Source organism: Colobus angolensis, unplaced genomic scaffold (genome assembly GCF_000951035.1).
Source record: "Colobus angolensis palliatus isolate OR3802 unplaced genomic scaffold, Cang.pa_1.0 Scaffold794, whole genome shotgun sequence".
Lineage (NCBI taxonomy): Eukaryota > Metazoa > Chordata > Mammalia > Primates > Cercopithecidae > Colobus > Colobus angolensis.
Genome location: NW_012121754.1, coordinates 165,682 through 173,173, shown reverse-complemented (window position 1 = coordinate 173,173; position 7,492 = coordinate 165,682). Strand labels below are relative to the sequence as shown.

The 7,492-nt window shown below is 53.1% G+C and overlaps 1 protein-coding gene across 1 annotated transcript in view; it reads left to right on the top strand.

Moving 5' to 3' along the window:
* The first annotated feature begins 7,114 nt into the window (after positions 1–7,114).
* LOXL4 (lysyl oxidase-like 4) overlaps positions 7,115–7,492 on the top strand; it is a 21,033-nt gene continuing 20,655 nt past the window's right edge. The window contains exon 1 of the mRNA XM_011928749.1: positions 7,115–7,307. The gene's annotated coding sequence lies outside the window, so the exon portion shown is untranslated. The remainder of the gene's footprint in view (positions 7,308–7,492) is intronic.

The window sequence follows — 7,492 nt, the reverse complement described above, 5'->3', positions numbered from 1 at the left end:
AATGGCCCAAGACTAAGAATTATCTCTGCAACTCTGGATCCACTGTGAATTATGAAAGCCAGAACCAACTCCAAGAAGAAAGAGAAGGCATTTGTAACAGGCTCTAGGTCTCTTCTGCCTGCCCAGAGCTGGGCATCAATGACACCTTTTGGCCAACTGGTCTCCGGGAAGATCTCAGCCTTCAGTCTGATGTTCACAGTGGCACTGACTTTACTGGTGTTGAATAGATATTGAAATTCCCATCATGCAGGAAGAATCTGTCAGAATCTAGATGTTGGCCTGACCTCCCCTTCCTGACCCAGCACAGGTAGGGCCCCGTGAAGACTACAAGAGGAGTTCCCACCACCACAGTGACGGGCTCCTTGGGGACATGGAGGTCCTTACAGAACTCTAAGCAGGACATGGCTCTCCCACTCCACCATGAAGAGGTTGGAATCCATTTGGAAATAACTGGGATGTAGAAGGCTGTGCTTCCCCAAAACTCAGCCTGACATCTGTGGAAGAGCTTCCTCAGAATGCAAGAGGGCCCCTGCCTGTCAGACGGGTCTGGGGCTCCAAGGAGAATGGCACCTGCAGGGCTCCAGACTCTGTCAGACCAAACAGTGTCTAAAGGTGTGGTCTAGACAAGAGGTTCTCAAATGGTAGCAGGCGTTTAAATTATCTGGAGGATGTGTTAGAATACAGATGCTAAGCCCCATCGCCACCAGGTTTCTGATTCAGTGACTCTGTGGTGGGGCCTAAGAATTGGTATTTCAAACACAGTCGTGGGCCATGCTGATGTTACTGATCCAGGACCACACTTGAAGAGCCACTGGACTAGAAGTGGGGGTTGCCTGCCTCCTGCTCTGTCTGGTGGCATCTGAGCAAACTCGTCAGACTCAGCCCTGGCTACTGATAGGGCTTGTCCTTCACCCCTCCACCCTTGGTCCTGACTTCTGGCTTCGTCTTTGATAACACTTTGATGTCAGTGGCTCTGCATCTCGTTCCTGGCTCTCTGGCTCTGGTCTTGGCTCAGGTCCTGCTTGATCCAAGGATCTCCCTTGACCTCTGTGGCAGGTCCCCTGCCTCTCTGCCCCTCCAAGCTAGGTCAAGGGAATTCCCCACCAGGACAGCTCTTGGCTGTCCCTTCCTGGTTCCTGGAAGCTAAAGATGAGCTGTTTACATGAAAATTAACCCTTTGGAATCTGTCAGTCCCAGTCTTGAAGGATCATACATTCTAGCTAGTAGATAAAACCAATTCCTAACAAAGAGTCTTTAAAATGTTTACAAAGCTCTACATCAACAAACCAAAATGCAAGATAATACAAGACTAGGCCAGGCATAGTGGCTCATGGCTGTAATCCCAGCACTTTGGGAAGTCGAGGTAGGTGGATCACTTGATGTCAGGAGTTCAAGACCAGCCTGGCCAACATGGTGAAAACTCATCTCCACTAATAATACAAAAATTAGCCGGACACAGTGGCATATGCCTGTAATCCCAACTACTCAGGAGGCTGCGGCAGAAAAATCGCTTGAACCCGGGAGGCAAAGTTTGCAGTAAGCCAAGATCACACCACCGCACTCCAGCCTGGGCAACAGAGCAAGACTTCATCTCAAAAAAAGAAAAAAAAAGAAAAAGAAAAGAGAAGAAAAACTAAGATAACACAAGACTGAAGATATCTGTGTTTAGCTCACGTGTAGCTCTTTTTAATCAATACCTCTGTTCCTGAAATTACTTCCTATGGAATATCTCAATTAATTCCAGACATAATTCACCAGTAGTGGATCTGGGGTTGGGAGTGGTTCCTACCACTTAAGATTCAGTTTGGCTGTGCCCCCAAATAGTCAGTGATCTTCCCAAAGGGGCCAAGAAGAAGCAAAGCCCTGGGCTAGGAAGAACATTGTTCCCCTGCGAAGAGAACAAGGTAGACTGCAAAGTTCCCAGGCTAGTCCACTAAGGCCTGTTGATCTCATCTGCCATGGACCATGGGAGATGCAACACAGTTACTACACCAGTCGCTTTAAAGCACCCAGGAAAACAGCATAGAATAAGAAATGTCTTTTAATTTAACTTGTCTGGTGTTGCTTAAGGAAAAAGGGGTTCAATTACTGGCAGGTGGGAAGGTCAGTGCAGACTTGCATGAGCTCCTGAAGGGACCTCCGGGGCTGCGTGGCTGTGGCACTGAGTCTTCATTCCACCTCATTTCCCCTCAGAACTGATGACTGTAATTTACCTGAATAGAAGCACATCCAGGCGCTGCGCCTGTGTCCAGCTGCTGAGACAGGGAAAGCGGGGCTCTGCAGGTGGCACTGGGGGTGGAGGGGAAAGAGGGAAATTGGCAGGGGGAGATATATTTTTAAGGGAACTGGAGAGGGGTTGGAGGTGAGTTTAGAAAGGGTGTGTGACCAGGAGGGAGATGGAGGAAGGAGAGAGAGGGTGGGGAAGGCAGCAGGGCAGGAAGAGGTCCTGAAGGGAGAGAGGAAGAGGAGGAGGAGGGGGAGGAGGAGAGCCGGGACACCCTGCTTCCCCAGGTGAGGAGGAGTTACATATGAGAAATGGGGTGACAGCATGTGTCTTCCTGAGGGGCAGGAAGAGATTCTGAGGGAGAAATGTGCGTTGAACTATTGATCTTACAGAGTTCAAACATCTCTGGGAATTCAGGGCATTTGTGCCAGGATTCCTGGAGGTGGAAGTGGGGAATCTGAGTCCTATTCTCTGCCTTTCCGTAGCTTACAGCTTGTTAAACTCCTTCCTGTCCCCTCACCCCAACCCCCTTATCAGTTCCTCTCCCCCCACCTCCTACAGAAAGGTATGACTGTGAAGCGTTAAACCAGCTCAGGACAGTACCTGGCAAGATTAAGGTTCCTGTAGCACAACTCTAACCAAATCCCACCCCTACCCCTACCCCAACCCTTTCGGAAAGCTGCAACGGCCCCTCCTACCTGCCCAGCTAAGGCCCCTGCTCAGGTGGCCCACAGCTCTCTAAAGGTAACCTGGCTGGGGGGCTCCCTCTTCAACCCTCTCCCTGCCAGCATCTTCGACCTGAGCCCAGACCAAATGCCTCTGCCTTCCTCTCCTGCCTCGCCCACACCCCGCACTGGGGGCATCCTCTCCCTTCTTTCAGCCACGGAGCATTTTGTGTGACTCTAAGGAGGCTGAGTGACTGAGTAGCCCCCTCACTCTCCCCCAGGGCCTACCTCTGAGCCACATTCCCACCTTCCTGTCACATCCTCTCCCTTGCCCCATACACACATACACACAATCCCACTTCCATGCTGCCCTTAGACCTGGGCAAGGGTCCCTGCTCTGGTCCTCCTGCTATAGAGGGCATCACCGTGGCCCTTGTCAATTACATCCCCTCCCCCTCCCCCGGCCGGTCACAGGGCAAGGAACTTCCACTGGATTTCCAAACCCGTGCTCTTGGAATTCTTTGCCCAGGAGGCCAGAGCCCACTTCTAGCCCTTCCTCTTGAGCGTGGCCTGTGCCTGTGCCAGAGTGTGCACCCAGGCATGGGGCAGCCACAGGACAGCTGTCTGTGGGAGTTCTGCACAGAGCCGAGGGTGCTGCGTGTCTGTCACAGCAGAGGGCCCCTTGCTGTGTGGCACGGGGCAGGATATGTTGCGGAGGAGCACACCAGGGTGCAAGGCCAGAGGCAGACACTCTTGTCATAGCGTGTTCCGTACAGAACTCCGAGGAGTGGAGAGTTCTGAATGCAAACCTGACCTTCCAGGTCTTTCCAAAGGTGTATTTGTCAAGGTAGGAGGATAGACATGATTGACTTAACAACGGGTTCATTTGGTTGTTGGCTTTAAAATACTTGACTCATGGCATGAAGCCTCCCTTGAGTCTTGCCCTAGGCCCTGCAAATGCTGGGGTGGGCCTGTCCAGCTCCAAACTTGATTGACTTATGCAGGGTTTCTGAAGCTTTCACAGGAGAATAGGGGAGAGGGTGACTTTGCCTATCACAAACCCAAACTTCCTAGAATTTCTTTTTAACTAGCTCTGCTCTTCCCCCGAATTTCCTCTCCTTACTGCAGCCAGCTCATCTCTCCTTTCTCCCTAGAAACCATATCCTTGACTAGCCCCTCCAGCCTTCCTAGATCCACCCTCCCCACTCCCCCAACTTCATGATCTTACAAAACCCCCTCAGCTCCCATCTTCTCCCTGAACAAAAGCCCTGTTCCTAGCTAAACAGCTCTCAAAGGAGAAGCCTGTCCTTGGCCAAAATGGCTTGTTCTCCCCTTTTGTCCTACTTTCTGTTATCTCAATCCACGTTCCATTAAGCTATGTCTTTGAGTCATCTCTCTCACTAGGCAGTGAGCTCCTTGAGGGCAAACACTGTGTCTGGTTTGGTTTTGTGACTTTTCCAGCACCTTCTACTTTGAGAGCATTCATGCAAGTTTTCCTGGGAGAAATCACGGAGGAGTTGGAATCTGAGTTAGGCCTGAAGGGTAGGTAGAATATGGAAAATGAAGTGAGTAGAGGCAACAGGAGATTCCTCCTTTCCTGCAGGCAGTAGTGAGCAATTGAAGATTCTTGAGCTAGAGCAAGACACTTTAGAAAGACTGATGTCAGGAAGAGTGAGATGCAGGGAAAAACTGAGAGCAGTATGGGGGCTACTGCCACAGCACTGAATGTTAGAGGGGGCAGGAATGCAACAGCAGGACAACTAGATGCAGGAGGCAGTACCTTAGGCTCAGTGAAATAACTTACCCGAGGCCACACAATTCAGAAGCAGAACTAGAACTCAGGTTGCCCAGTTTTAAAGCTATACAATTTCCTCCATACTGAGTCACAAAGGAGGTGAGGCTAGAACTGAGTCCTGAAGGCTGCTGAGGAGGAAGTTTGCCAGCAGGCATGGGCACTGGGCACTCCGCCAGGTTCACTACTAGGTTCACCCAGGTGCACCCTGGAGGCCACTGCTTTCTGCAGGAGATTCTGGCCTTCCCACTTGGGAGGAAAGTACAGACCCTGGCTTAGGCAGGAAGGGAAGGTTGAGAAGCACCCCATGGGGAAGAGATTCATGTTAGCTCCTTTCCCTGGGAGGAGGCAGGGAGAAGTGATGCTTAAACACCCAAGTCCCTGGGTACTAGCTGAGGGATGAGGGGAGCTGTGGTAACTCCAGACACCTGCATGATACTTCACGGCTTCCACAGCATCGTAAAGTGTTATTCCTGACCACCCCGCTTTGCCACCTCTCTACCCAGTGTATCCGATCCACCTTTCAAGGCACTTCTGGGAAGACTTCAACCCTCAGACTTCCCTGCTCGGCATCCACACAGCCCCGTGCTTTCGCTGTCATTGATCACTTGCTCCCCTCTGCAGATTACAGCCGTGTGATGTTGGCCAAGTCACTTAACCCCTTTGTGTCCCAGTTTCACTGTGTAAACAGGAGGTGATGAAAGCATTGTCCACGGGTTTTTGACCCCAGCCAGCCATGATGATGATAATGGTGATGATGCCTTGTCCTGCTGGTTGATTGTGGCTCTGTCTCCGCCACCACTCTGCAAATTCCTTGAGGACAAGATAGGAATCACCTCTGGCTTGTCTGAGGGACCAGAAACTGGCACACGCTACTAGGTCCATTTATTGAATCCGTGAGCACTTCTGGAACACTTGCTATGTGCCAAGCCCTGTGACAGGATCTGGGTTTAGAGGTAAATAAGAAGCTGGGGGGAGGGGGTGGGCAGAGTTAAGGCAGACACAGACCATTATATAAAGAGTGTGGAGAGGGTCACAGGTGCTGGGCTGAGGCTGGGTGAGCATAGCCAAGTGGGAGGGAAGAAGAGGGCGTTCTCAATCAAATCAAAGCTGATTGAGATGAATCCAGTGGTGCCATCTGATCCCCACAGCAATCACATTTAAGGATGAGGAGATGAAGACCCAGCTGAGAAAATCCCACTGCTAGTATGCCATGGGCTGGGGCTGGGACCAGAGTCCCTCACTTCTCAGGGTTGGGGGCTCACAGCGCATGCCTTAGCGATCCCCACTTCCACTGCTTCCTAGCCTTGGCGTCTGCCCAGAGTCGTGCAATTAAAGGACTTCAGGGCAACATCCATTCATTCCCTGGTCTTTATCCTCTGCTGGCCCCTGTGCTCCAGGGTATTTTTAGTTCTGGGCAGCCAGGCCTGGTGAGCGATTGGCAGCAGGCAGAGCCCACGTTTCCGAACCCTCTGTGTTGCTTCTGGCTCAGCATGAGAGGTGGCTGGGCCCTAGGAGGGGGCTTAGGCATACCTGGCACCCAAGCCCACAGCTGCCTCATTGTCCCTGGGGGAGGAGCTGGGCTGCTGCCACTGACCCGAGGCTGGGAGCATTCTTTCCTGTTGATTCATCACAGGGAATGTTTTGGCCCAGCTGGGGTGGGGCAGGGGCACTAGGGGGACATCTTGGACATGGGCGGCCAGGAGTGGATGGCAGGTCCCTGGCAGCAGGGTCATTAAGACCTGGCTGTCACCCAGGATCGAAAAAGTCTATCTCGACATCCTAGCTCTATCACACTCTGCCTGTCCAGGCTTATTCTTATTTGCACATCTGCCTTCTCAACCAGACTGGGAAGGCCCCCTCCCAGTGTCTAGCACTCCAGCACCCTGTGTAGCATGTAGGAGAAAATCAATAAAGGCTTGTGGGATGAATGAACCTTTGGAAGGACATTCAGGCAGGGTGGGGGCAAGAGGGGAGACCAGGTTGGGCAGTTCTGAGCCTAGGGAGGAAACCGGGAGGCTGGAACCCTCTGTCCATTTTACAGATGGGGCCACTGAGGCTCAGGGCAGGACCAGGTCTAGGGTAAAGAAACTGGGGGCTGGGACTGGGGTTCAGGCACCTAAGTGCTCAGTACAGCTGATGGGACCCCTCTCTGTCAGCCATGTCCACATGTCTTCAATTCCACAGTCCCTGCTCTCTGCACTAACACCCTCCTCCGGTGAGTCTGACAAGGGCCAGGACAACATCCCTCAGCTCCGTGAAGGGGTTCTCGCATTCACTGTGTATTTGCCTATCACAAACCCAAACTTCCTAGAATTACGTCGCCTGGGGCTCAGTGTTCCCAACTGCACAATGGGCAGCACGGAGTCTCACACAGAGGGCGGGGGGCGGTATTTAGTACAGTAGACTTCGGGGGGACTCGCGTGTTCCTGCAGTAGGGCACCGCTGCGCCGCGCCACCTCGACCTCTCTGAACTGAGCCCCGGGCCTCCCCGAAAGAGCGTCCACATTGTCCTAAGAAACCGAGCTCGTGGGATTCGGCCCCTGTGACAGCCGGGCGCTCCCGCGCGAAGGGCGCTGTGCCGGGGGCCCTGGCACTCAGCAGGACTCACGGACTGGGACTCTAGGTGAGCGTCACTACCTCGTTCGGCAAAAGAGGCAACTGTGCCTGGGAGAGGGACTCCCGAGGCCGCAGCGGCCCTCCCTGCAAAACAGTCGCAGGCCCCGCGCCGCCCTTTCCCGGGAACTCCGCTCCCCCCACCCCTGCGGCTCCCGCCCCCGGGACTTCCCGGCCCCGCCGGCTGCGGCTGGG